This window comes from Brachyhypopomus gauderio, chromosome 8 (genome assembly GCF_052324685.1).
Source record: "Brachyhypopomus gauderio isolate BG-103 chromosome 8, BGAUD_0.2, whole genome shotgun sequence".
NCBI classification, from domain to species: domain Eukaryota; kingdom Metazoa; phylum Chordata; class Actinopteri; order Gymnotiformes; family Hypopomidae; genus Brachyhypopomus; species Brachyhypopomus gauderio.
The window spans coordinates 19857634-19869432 of NC_135218.1; the positions used below are offsets into that span (position 1 = coordinate 19857634).

Genomic DNA, 11799 nt, shown 5'->3' on the forward strand with positions numbered 1-11799 from the left:
TCGTATATGTAACGCTTGTCGAGTGACACAAACGCAAGTTACTTCTATATTGAACTCTGTTGGCATTAAACAAAACATTGTAGGACCCACACACTATCAAAATCATACCCTAGATTTAATCTTAACGTTGGGTATTGACGTAGATAATATAAATATACTCCCGCAAACCGTAGCTATCTCTGATCACTATTTAGTCAAATTTGAGATTCATCTTAACAAATACCCGCCCGTCTCCTCGGCAGTGTATAAAGCGCTCGATAAATTCATTAACAGCAACACAGTTTATTGAAGCCCTCCCTGATTTAACTGCTCTAACTGCTCTAGCCCACTCGCCATCCTATCCAGGAGAGTTAGATAGTCTAACCAACTGCATAGAGAATACCTGCAGATCAGCTCTAGACATAGTAGCTCCACTCAAATATAAAAAGACTAGATCTAAAAAAACTCGCTCCGTGGTACACTGACCAAACTAGAAACTTAACAAATAGTAGATCGCCACTTACGCTCTAATTTATGTGCTAAGTTGGAAGTATTCTACTGTGCCTGGAAGGATAGCATCATTGACTACAAACGGGCACTCGCTAAAGCACGCTCAGCATACCTAGCCTCACTGATAGAGAAAAATAAAAACAATCCTGATGGGGGGGGGGGGGGTGGTGTTTTGTCCGAAACGATATGTGGTAGAAACACCCCTCAAAACAGGGGAATGAACATTTACCTGACCAATTTTAATGTTGCTATGTGTTTCAGGTTTGAAAAGTGCTGGAATTTAGGTTAAAGTACTTTAAAATGCTTGAAATTGTAACTACTTGGTTTCACAACAAATCTGTCTGACTGAATAGTTCTCTTGTATTAGGTTAACAAATACGAGCCTCTTGTAATTCCAGGACGAAACATGAGAACGTGAAGACGTGAAGATTGGGCGTTTTTAAAATAAACAACCATTAAATAATGTGATAAAAAGCGAATTATTTCAAGTATATGTATAAATATTTAACTTAATTATGTTTAACATGCTGGGAAATATTGAAATGGACCTTGAAAGCGACGTACAAGTGCTTGAACTCCACCTTATAAAGGTGTATGATTATGTAGCGATTACGTTATTTTCGCCACGCTGACCCTCGCGCCGCTCGCGAAGCGTCAACCAGGCTTGTAGCCCGGGGTGGCGAACGTAAGTTGTTGAGCGGGGGTGGCAAACGTACACTCGTGACGGAGTGTTTTTTCAATAGCCCTGAAATAAATGTTACGGTTTTGTTTTGGTCCGTATCCAGTTAATCAGGAATGAGATTGGGTCCGGACAGGACTGCGTTCGGGTCCGGATCCAGACCGCGGTCCGCCAGTTGAGTACCCCTGTTATATATGCTACCATTGGGCACAGTTATAAACAAACATGGTGTCAATTTTCACTGCTATGCAGATGACACTCAACTTTACATATCAGCCAAACCTGATGACAAACTCAGTTTAAGAAAAATTGAGGCCTGTGTAAAAGATATTAAATGCTGGATGTCTCTAAACTTCCTCCAACTTAATGAGGACAAAACAGAAGTTCTCCTTTTGGGCCCTAAGGCCTCAAAACATAAAATTCCAGATCTAATGCTTAATCTCGCAGGCTACCCCATTACACCTGGCACAGTAGCCAAAAACCTAGGCGTCATACTCGACTCTGACCTATCATTTGATAAATACATAGATAATACTACTAGGATAGCTTTTCTACATCTCCGTAACATCGCTAAATTAAGAAATGCATTATCACAGGATGATGCGGAAAAATTGGTGCACGCCTTTGTTAGCTCTAGATTAGACTACTGCAATGCACTACTGTCAGGATGTTCAAATAGGAATCTAAATAAACTTCAAATAGTTCAAAATGCCGCAGCCAGGGTTCTGACCAGAACTAGAAAATTTCAGCATATCAGTCCAGTCCTATCAGCCCTGCATTGGCTCCCAGTTAAATTCCGTATTGACTTTAAAATTCTTTTATTAACTTATAAAGCATTGCACGGGCTTGCTCCCGAGTACCTTCGGGAACTTATTTCCTATTAAGAACCCCCACGCCCACTAAGATCACAGGGTGCTGGTCTTTTATTAGTTCCAAAAATTAATAAGGTAACAGCAGGGGGAAGAGCCTTTTCTTGTAAGGCCCCCCAGCTTTGGAATAATCTTCCTAAATGCGTCCGGGACTCTGACACAGTCACAATCTTTCAGTCCCACCAGGATTTCGCGGGCCTTTTTTGTGATTGTTGCGGGCTAAAATGTTCGATGTTGCGTGTGTTTTTCAAAAAAATTGCGATGCAAGTTGCAGTGTGTTTTTGCTTTTTTTGTGATTACATTGCAATAGGGAGTAAATGTTGTATGGTTTCCTCTATTTAGTAATCCATTTTAATTATCTATTTACCTATTTATTTACCCATGTATTGTCCATTTATTTATTTATTTATTTGCATCGCCCTATGGGTATTATGCTTCTTATCCTGTGTTTTACCCCTGGTTAAAACACTTCAAGCAATGATTTTAATTCTCTTACTCGATGTGGTATGAATAGTTTGGGCAGGAATGATCCCTCTCAAGTTTTTGTATGCCCCGCCCCTGAAACACAGGTGTTGGGACAGAGAATGCACAATGATCCCTCTCACTTTCTTGAAATGATCCCTCGAAGTGCAACAGCTCGGTGGCAGTGGACTTTCCGTCTCTTAAAAGACTATTAAAATCACTTGGAGTGGATGGGCTGGTGCTAGAAATGTTAAACTTGGTGGAAATACATGTATGAACCCGTCGTTGTGAAACAATAAAACACTGAACCCCCGCTTTCATGTAGTATACTGGGATGCTGCTTTTCCCGATCTTTTGCCGTTATTTTCGTGGGCAAGTGTGAAACGTTCGCCTCGCTCATGCTGCTTTCAGTCTGCTCCTCTTGAACGTATACACGGAAGTAAGGCGGGTGTTTGTCAACGTCACATCAAGACGACATCAGTGATTGGTCAAATTTGCGGGAAAGTTGCGGTGATTGGCTGAAGTTGCAACACCGCCCTGAATTCACAGGGTTTGCTTGAATTTGCGTTGAAGTTGCAAATCGCAACATCGCGAAATTCTGGAGGGTCTGATCTTTAAGTCTAGGTTGAAAACCCACTTATTTAGTTTAGCGTTTGATAATTAATATCCCCCCTTAGATAAAAGTACAGATCCAGGGGTTCACAGGCGAAGGGTTTTATGGTAGACTGGGGTGCTGGTGCTGTCGTCCTGTCACTGCTCGTGGTCACTCAAGTTTGTTGACAGTGCAGTGGACGGATGCCATTGTCTCAGAATGCCCCCAAGCCTATGTTACCTTCTGGTTCTGCCTTTTTAGCTAGGCTGTAATAATTTAACTAAATACCGGAGTTGCTGCCACACTCCGGAAATGTTTATAATTTTACCTGTCCTGTATATGTCCTCATACAGAGCTAATTTTCCCTGTTTCATTTCTCCACATGGCTGCCCGCCTGCTTGAGGAATAATGAGATGAGGAGACCAGCGATCCATCCTGAGCCAGCCACCTCCTGCCTAACCGGATGCATACATCATGATGGACATTATTACATATTTTTCCTTTTCTTAATTTTTTTCTGTCTAAATTGTTGTTGTCATGGTGACCGGTGTCGGCCAGAGGAGGATGGGTTCCCCCCCTGAGTCTTGGTTCCTCTCAAGGTTTCTTCCTCATGCAAAAAACTAGGGAGTTTTTCCTTGCCACTGTCGCCTTTGGCTTGCTCACTGGGGGCTAGGACTCTGCACTTGTAAAGCTGCTTTGTGACAACAACTGTTGTAAAAAGCGCTATATAAATAAAATTTGATTGATTGATTGAAGTTGATGAATGAACAACACAGAAGGCAGAAAGGACTACACTGAATACGAAAAAGTTAATATAGATAAACAAGAATACGAGACAACTAAATAGGGAATACGGGTACAGGATCATAAAGCAACGTATGACTAAGAGGCAAAAGGGAGAACCATTAAACAATGATGGGAGCAGAGAGAGAGAGAGAGAAAGAGAACCCCAAATTTAAGTCCCTACTTTTTCACCCCAACTTTAAGTCCCTACCTAATGATGACAAACTCCCCATCCTCCTGGGAGAAAAGAAGGAAAGCAGCACTTTAGCAGGGAGATATGCATCTACCTTACACAACATGAGGGACAGTGAGTAGCGCATGCACGCACATACACATACTCTGCTTGTAAACACTGATTTATATTGATCTATTTATTTCTTCTCCTCTACTTATATTCGCTTTCCTTTTTCACTTTTTCGACTTAAATTCTGATTAACTTGAACATGAAGAATTTATTCATATTTTTCAATAATTTATTCATGTTGAGTGCTTACACTGCTTTGGAAATACTGTAAGTGAATATGGTCATGCCAATAAAGCTTACTGAATTTGTGTGTGTAAGAGAGAGAGAACCAGAGTACAACATAACTGACATGGAAACTAACAATACAATTGATAAACAAGACAGACAACGCGGAGCAGAAGGGCAACGGAATGAAAACATAACTAATAGAAACATTTAGAGAAAAATTAGGATCAATCAGGAATAATCTATAAACAGAGAACACGAAAGAGCAGGTAGGCAAAGGGAGACTAATGCGGTGGGTATGGTGACGTAACCACCGCGTGAATAAACTGAGTAAAGTAAGTAAAAGTAATGTGCCATATTTTGTCAATTGTGATTTACACCGCAATCGAAATTTGTCCTCCGGTTTTAACCCATTTGTGCAGTTAGAACACACACACACACACACACACACACACACACACACGTGATTACTAGGGGGCTGTGGATCACACGTGCCCAGAGCGGTGGGCAGCCCTAGCCCAGCGCCCGGGGAGCAGTTGGGGTTAGGTGCCTTGCTCAAGGGCACCTCAGTTATGGCCTCAGGTCTGGGAATCGAACCCACGACCCTGCGGTCACAAGACTAGTTCCCTACCACCAGGCCATGAGAGGCGGACCCAAGTGCCGGTGTTCAGTCGAATTTTCCTACCCGTCGAGCGCTCCTACTTAGGCTTACTGCGCAAGTCACTTTTACATCATGATTTTGGTGGCTGGCTAAAACACCCATCGATTTTTCCTGCCTGCTAGTGCATTTCAACAGTGCAGTACTATTTAGTTCTCTTATCGCATTTCAATAGTCAGGCGTGAAAATGGGTCAGGGGTTAAAAAGGTGAGAAGACCGGGGGGCGGGGCATGTGACGTCATGGGGATATGGCAACGGGGGGTAGGGGGGGGGTTGCTGCTGGTGTACGGGGATACAGCGACAGGTGATGCCAAATATTACGGAGCCCGTAAGGTGACATGTAAATATAATAATGCGTGGCCATGACTTACTAACGTGTGCGAACAAGATAATTAAGTATTACTTTATATAAAGCCAAGTTTACCTTCCTTGGGCAGTCAGTTCACGAACATCCCTGGGATCTGCTTGCTTTGCTGTGAAAAAATAAACTTTGTTGCCGCGTGTGAAAGGCGACATTATCACGTTCCCACGCGTTATTTTTTTACATGATGTCACCTTACCGGCTCCGTAAAATATAGTAAAATCCATAAATTTTTTTTTTTTACTGTCTTGTCAATGGATTCAATGTATGGAGCCAGATCCGTAAAACACAAGAAGCTGCTTTCACCATTCTAGATGGCTCAGTCAAAACCATTACGTCTTAATGAACCAATAAATACATCACCGGCGAAAATGAGTGTAAAAATACCAGGGTTCACGTTTTTTAATTTTCTAACATGGGCTAAAGCACAGGGTAGACTCAAACGACAAGAGTTTACAACTTCCATCTTCAACCTTTTCAGCCCTGGTGCGAATGTTATCCTCAGTTATCAAAAGTTTGGGTTCACATTGAAATGTCCTTATTTTTGAAGGAAAAGCACTGTACTTTTCAATGAAGATAACTTTAAACTAGTCCTAACTTTAAACAAATACACTCTATACATTGCTAATGTGGTAAATGACTATTGTAGCTGCAAATGTCTTTTTTGGTGCAATATCTACATAGGTGTATAGAGGCCCATTTCCAGCAACTATCACTCCAGTGTTCTAATGGTACAATGTGTTTGCTCATTGGCTCAGAAGGCTAATTGATGATTAGAAAGCCCTTGTGCAATCATGTTCACACACTTGAAAACAGACACACACACACAGAGGACAGCACAAACGGGCTCTAACCAGAGTAGAAAAAGAAGCGAGAGGCCGCGTTGCACAACTAAGCAAGATGATAAGTACATTAGAGTCGCCTCACAGGTCCCAACTGGCATCTTCATTAAATAGTACCCACAAAACACCAGTGTCAACATCTACAGTGAAGAGGCGGCTGCGGGACTTTGGGCTTCAGGGCAGAGTGGCAAAGAAAAAGCCATATCTGAGACTGGCCAATAAAAGCAAAAGATTAAGATGGGCAAAAGAACACAGACATTGGACAGAGGAAGACTAGAAAAAAGTGTTGTGGACGGATGAATCCAAGTTTGAGGTGTTTGGATCACAAAGAAGAACGTTTGTGAGATGTAGAACAAATGAAAAGATGCTGGAACAATGCTGGAGCTGCTTCTAGAAGCGTGGGGTGCAATTTCTCCAGCTTACCTCAACAAACAGCTAGAATGCCAAAGGTGTGCAATGCTGTAATTGCTGCAAATGGAGGATTCTTTGACGAAAGCAAAGTTTGATGTAAAAACAATGTTATTTAAAATACAAATCATTATTTCTAACCTTGTCAATGACGTGACTATTTTCTATTCCTTTCACAATGTATGGTGGTGAATAAGTGTGACTTTTCATGGAAAACAATTGTTTGGGTGACCCCAAACTTTTGAATGGTAGTGTATATAATCACACACACACACACACACACACACAGCTTAATTTGAGCTGGATCCTGCCGGAACAGGATCCGGGAACTCCTTAATTTTGAAGCGTGCGTTCTGGGAACTGTCTGCCTTGATCCGGTAATATTTTACACCCCCAGTGTAACAATTTACACTCGCCCCCGCCAATATGTGTCTATTAACAAAATCACAAAACTCTGACCAATCAGATTGATTATTTGCACAAAGGGGGCGGGGCACTCACTAATTGTCACTCAGCACAGGTTAATTTAGCTGGGTAGCTAACTTCAAATGGCAAATGCAAATGAGGGAGATATTGTGTCGTACCTAATTGAAAAGTGTCTTACCTAATCCGTTCAACGAAAAACTCACAAATCCACGAGGTAGGCCAACTCCACCCATCATGTACGTACTTTCTGTCGGACGAACTAGGAGTGGGAAAACAGAGGGAATGGGTCTTTCTATGAGAAAGTCATCGACCATTTTCTGGCAAAGGAGTGGAGGATTGACTTTATCTTCAAATAGGCCTAGCTGACTGGTGAGTTTGGGTTTTTAATTATTTGACTGCCCTGGCATAGCGTATGCATAGAAAATCCGCAATGTGTTTGTTGAATGAATGGACTTCTAAGTCCAACTAAGCTTAATTTTCCGTTCCGAAACGAACAAATCTATGTGCATTTTCGTCTGTGCCACTTTTTTCATTTTTAGCTGCATTTGTGGGTTTTTGAAATACATACTTGTGATTTATAGTATGATTTGTGGTTTATAGTACAATAAGGAAATGTGTTTGGGGGCGGGGGTGTTGTGTAGCAGAAGCGGTCAAGTTATCCGCGCTTTTGCGATTCATCTGTACTTTAAATCTGATTGTGCCTGTGCACGACGCCGAAGTTGGTTACTTATTAGCAGTTTCGGATTCGTTTGGTTACTTATTCGCAGTGAGCGTAGGAGCATACATTTAAGAGGTTATTGTTTCCCCATACTGATTTTGTGAATGTAGAAAAAAAATTTAATGAAACCATTCCTTTTTTAAAATGGTTTCCAATTCAAGTCATTCCAATTGTATGCGATTTGTACAAGATTGAATTCGTCAGCATTTCTAGGAAGGAAACATTCTTAGATTTGAAAACTAAAAACACAGAAATGCTGTTCTAGAACACTAATGAATCTGAAGAAACATGGTTGCAAACTCCCACGCTGTTACGATTGAAAGACACTGAGAGGGATCCTTATGCAAAAGCTCAAGGCCTTTATTAAGAAAGACAGGCACGGTAGCAGTGGCATGCGAGAGAGCTGCGGTGGTATGAAGGGTAACTCGTCGCTGCGTTGCAGTGGTCGATACGGTCCGAGGTCATGATGGGTAGGCAGAGTCCGGGAGGTATCCGTGGGCTAGGCAGAAGACGAGGTCTAGGAAACAGGCAGAGGTCGGTACACAGAGAAAACACTGGGGTATAACGCTTGGTATGCCCAACAATACTTCGCATCGAGGAAGTGTGACGGAAGTGCTTAAATAGGTTAGGAATGTGGGCGTGGAGATGGGGAACAGCTGAGTACGAGGCGCAATCAGGTGGCATTCCTGAGACACGCATTGAGCGCGAGACACGCATTTGTCTTCACACGCTCTCACACCACACTTCCGATTTCTCAAGTTGAAAAAAAACTAGTTTTTTTTTTTTTACCTCTGATCAATATCTAGTATTGAATGAGTTACTAGTTCGCTCTGGCGCCAACCACTGGTGATCGATTGCGATATAATACTTAATTTGTGTCCATTTTACACCCCGCCCAGTAACAATTTACATTCGCCACCCCCCGTCAACAACTAACACCCGCCCCCCCCTCCAGGTTCAAAAAAAAGATCTTGAAGTTGGCAACCCTGTAACTTATTGTTTAAAACGTTTTAAACAGCGCCATTTTACTACCTCCACATCAACGCCATTTACTACCACATCAGTGCAGTAAGTGAACGTGTTCTTTTAATGTTTTATTGTTGTTTATAATGTTTTTTTTTTTTTTACTGTGCAACAAGCGTTTTTCAACCGTTCAATACACGTATTTCAACATAGCAGTAAGTTGACTCATTACTACATGCATTTCTTCCATTGTGTTGGTTCTCCGACACACAAACGTCGTTTGATTGACCTTCTGGAACCTGAGAGAAGTGAAAATCTTCTAAATCTCTTAAATTCGTGACCGACAGACTCAGGGTTCAGAAGGAGGAGAAGGAGGAGATTACCCGCATGAGACAGGAACAGGTAAAACTGCTGCACAATTGCGGCTTCATCGCTAGACGCTAGCGTGTTGGGGAGAGAAGAAACGCCCTCCAAACACAGAAGGTACACTTGTCAGTATTGCTGTTACAAGCATCAGTAAAACGTGCAGTATTTAAATGTTTGCATGCGTAAGGCTTCTTTGCTGGTTTGTCACCAACTCATGATCCTGTGTGCAGGTGTATAAAACCAAACCTGTCAGATGCTACAAACCGCTTGAGCTGAAGCACAGCAATGCTCCAAACTTACCTAACAGTTTCCACTTTTGAGGACTAGTTGCAAATTGTTACACGTGTTAAGGTAAATATTTGCAGTAACAATTTAGTGAACTTTAATATTAATATTTCGCACATACATTTAAGTTTATTCAACATTTTCCTTGTAGTGCACAAATTTCAATTAGATAAATGCACTCTATTTGTAATCAACAATGTCCATGATCAAAAAATTTAATTATGTAAGAAATGTACTGTGATCTGCCCTACTTTTAATTATAGCTTATTTGTTTTTCCGTTGGTAGGTGTCTGCGGTCTGGGAGCTTATTGGGATTGACCTAACAGGACCATTACCAAGAACTATCAACGGCTTCCAATATATTCTGACAGTGACCGATTACTTCTCAAAATGGGTAGAAGCATTTCCATTGAAAAGCAAATCAGCATCTGAAGTGGGTAGAAACCTTTGTGCAGTAATTTACAGACATGATTTTTTCAGATCAGGGACGGGAATTTGTCAATGACGCAAGTTTTTTTTTTGTTTTGTTTTTTTTTTTAGCTCAACCATAGGCTTTGTGAGATGCTACACATCGAAAGGAGTGTAACGGCGGCTCATCCACAAACAAATGGACTGGATGAAAAGATGAATGATAAAACTGTAAATTTTTGTATTTAATTCTACCCCTAAGTAGGACTTTATGGAAAGTAGCAAATATACTTTGTCTTTCATGCCATTGCAGACCAACTTTCAGTTGTTAATATAGATACATTTCTGAATTTCATGCCTGCAACATTCCAAAAAGGTGGTAAGAGTACATACAGCATTACATTGTTGTAAAATAAGCAAAATAACATCATCCTTTGATGTCTTTGGTGCCTTATAATCTTTTGATAGTTGTGAAAAGGGCACCACAAAGTGATAAATGTTTCACTCTCCCAACTTTGTTAAGACTGTGCTGCAGTACTACAATGCAGGATTGGATGTACATTAACAAGATGTTGTCTAAAATGAATTAAAGATAAATGTAAAAACACTGATTTGCATTTCCACAGTCTTGACCTTAGCCATTAGCTGTTAGCGTTAAATTGTTTGAGTCAAGTTTTAAAAATGTTTTTATTCATATTCATTCATATATTCATGAAAAGTCTACGTGCCAGGACCAGCAGGCTGAGGGACAGTTATATCCACCAGGCCATCAGAGCTCTGAACTCTCTCCCTGCTCTCCCTCATTTCCCCACATCTATACACACAAATGTAGACCCTGCCTTCAGCCACAATCCAAACTTTCCTCCATCATACAAATGCACTCTGGATTACACAAGTTTTTACTTGATTCATTCATATTTCTCCTTATAAAAACCTACGGACACTTATTATTTTTGTACTTTAGTATTAGCACTATATATCTTATATTTAAAATCTTGTGTTTTTATATTAAACCAGTGCCTGTCCAGTCTTTTGTTACTGTAAAATCTCAGGGTATAAGAGAAATGCAATTTCAAAACTTTGTATGTCTTGTACATTTGAAGCTTTGACAATAAAGTTGACTGACTTATTTATTCATTTGCAGAGCCCTTAAATGTTTACACTATAAAATTGTGTTAAATGCTGTTGAAATGTTCAATGTAAACCTGCAATAATGCTGAAGGCAGGTGAAAATGAATAAAATGCTGTTTGGATGTTTCATGACTGATAACCTGCTGATTACTATGATTACTATTACTATAATCATGATGAATGCTGTTGAAATGTTAACACTACTAAATTATGTTAAATGCTGTTGAAATGTTAAATGTAAACCTGCAGTACCGCAAAAGCCTTGTCCATACTAATGTATCCCACGAGTGACAAGTCAAGAGAGACGCCAGTTGCACACTGACACTGCTGGGGATCTGTATATATATATAATGTTGTGGCGGAGAAGAAATGAATCTCGTGCGAAAAGCTCATTTCAATATTAAATCCTCATAACTTTTCTTTTTTCGTGAGACATTCAAATATTTTTTATAGCATCTCTCTCGCCCTCCGTGCTCTCGTCGTTGCCTGCTACGCGGCGTTGCTGCCCCGCTCTGCTGCAATGAATCACGGGTAACGTAGTGCGGAAGCCAGTATGTTATTAACTAGCCAGTATGTTAACTACTCAGCCAGACACTACGTTGCCCATAATGCATTGCGCACACAACGTCAAAACCATTTCTGTCAGGTGATACAGGGTATCTGCACATTTTAAAATCTCAAATTCAATGACTTTTAAGACCTTTTTAATACCTCTCACAAGAAAAAGTAATACTATTACTGGGGATGCAGGCGTGTTCCACATCGTTGACCGGGGGGGGGGGGGGGGGGGGGGGGTAGCGAACGAAAATTGTTGACGTTGTTGAGGCCGTATACTCCAACGCTGGGAATCTAGCACTAGGACCCTGGAGCGGTTATTTTCTGCATTAGCG

At 41.0% G+C, this 11799-nt stretch overlaps 1 long non-coding RNA gene across 1 annotated transcript; it reads left to right on the forward strand.

Moving 5' to 3' along the window:
* Nucleotides 1-8737: 8737 nt before the first annotated feature.
* Nucleotides 8738-10509, forward strand: LOC143521067 (uncharacterized). The gene is made up of 5 exons (XR_013132623.1): nt 8738-8824; nt 9067-9202; nt 9316-9436; nt 9657-9803; nt 9911-10509. It is a non-coding gene; the product is annotated as an uncharacterized LOC143521067 (long non-coding RNA).
* The last annotated feature ends 1290 nt before the right edge of the window (nt 10510-11799 follow it).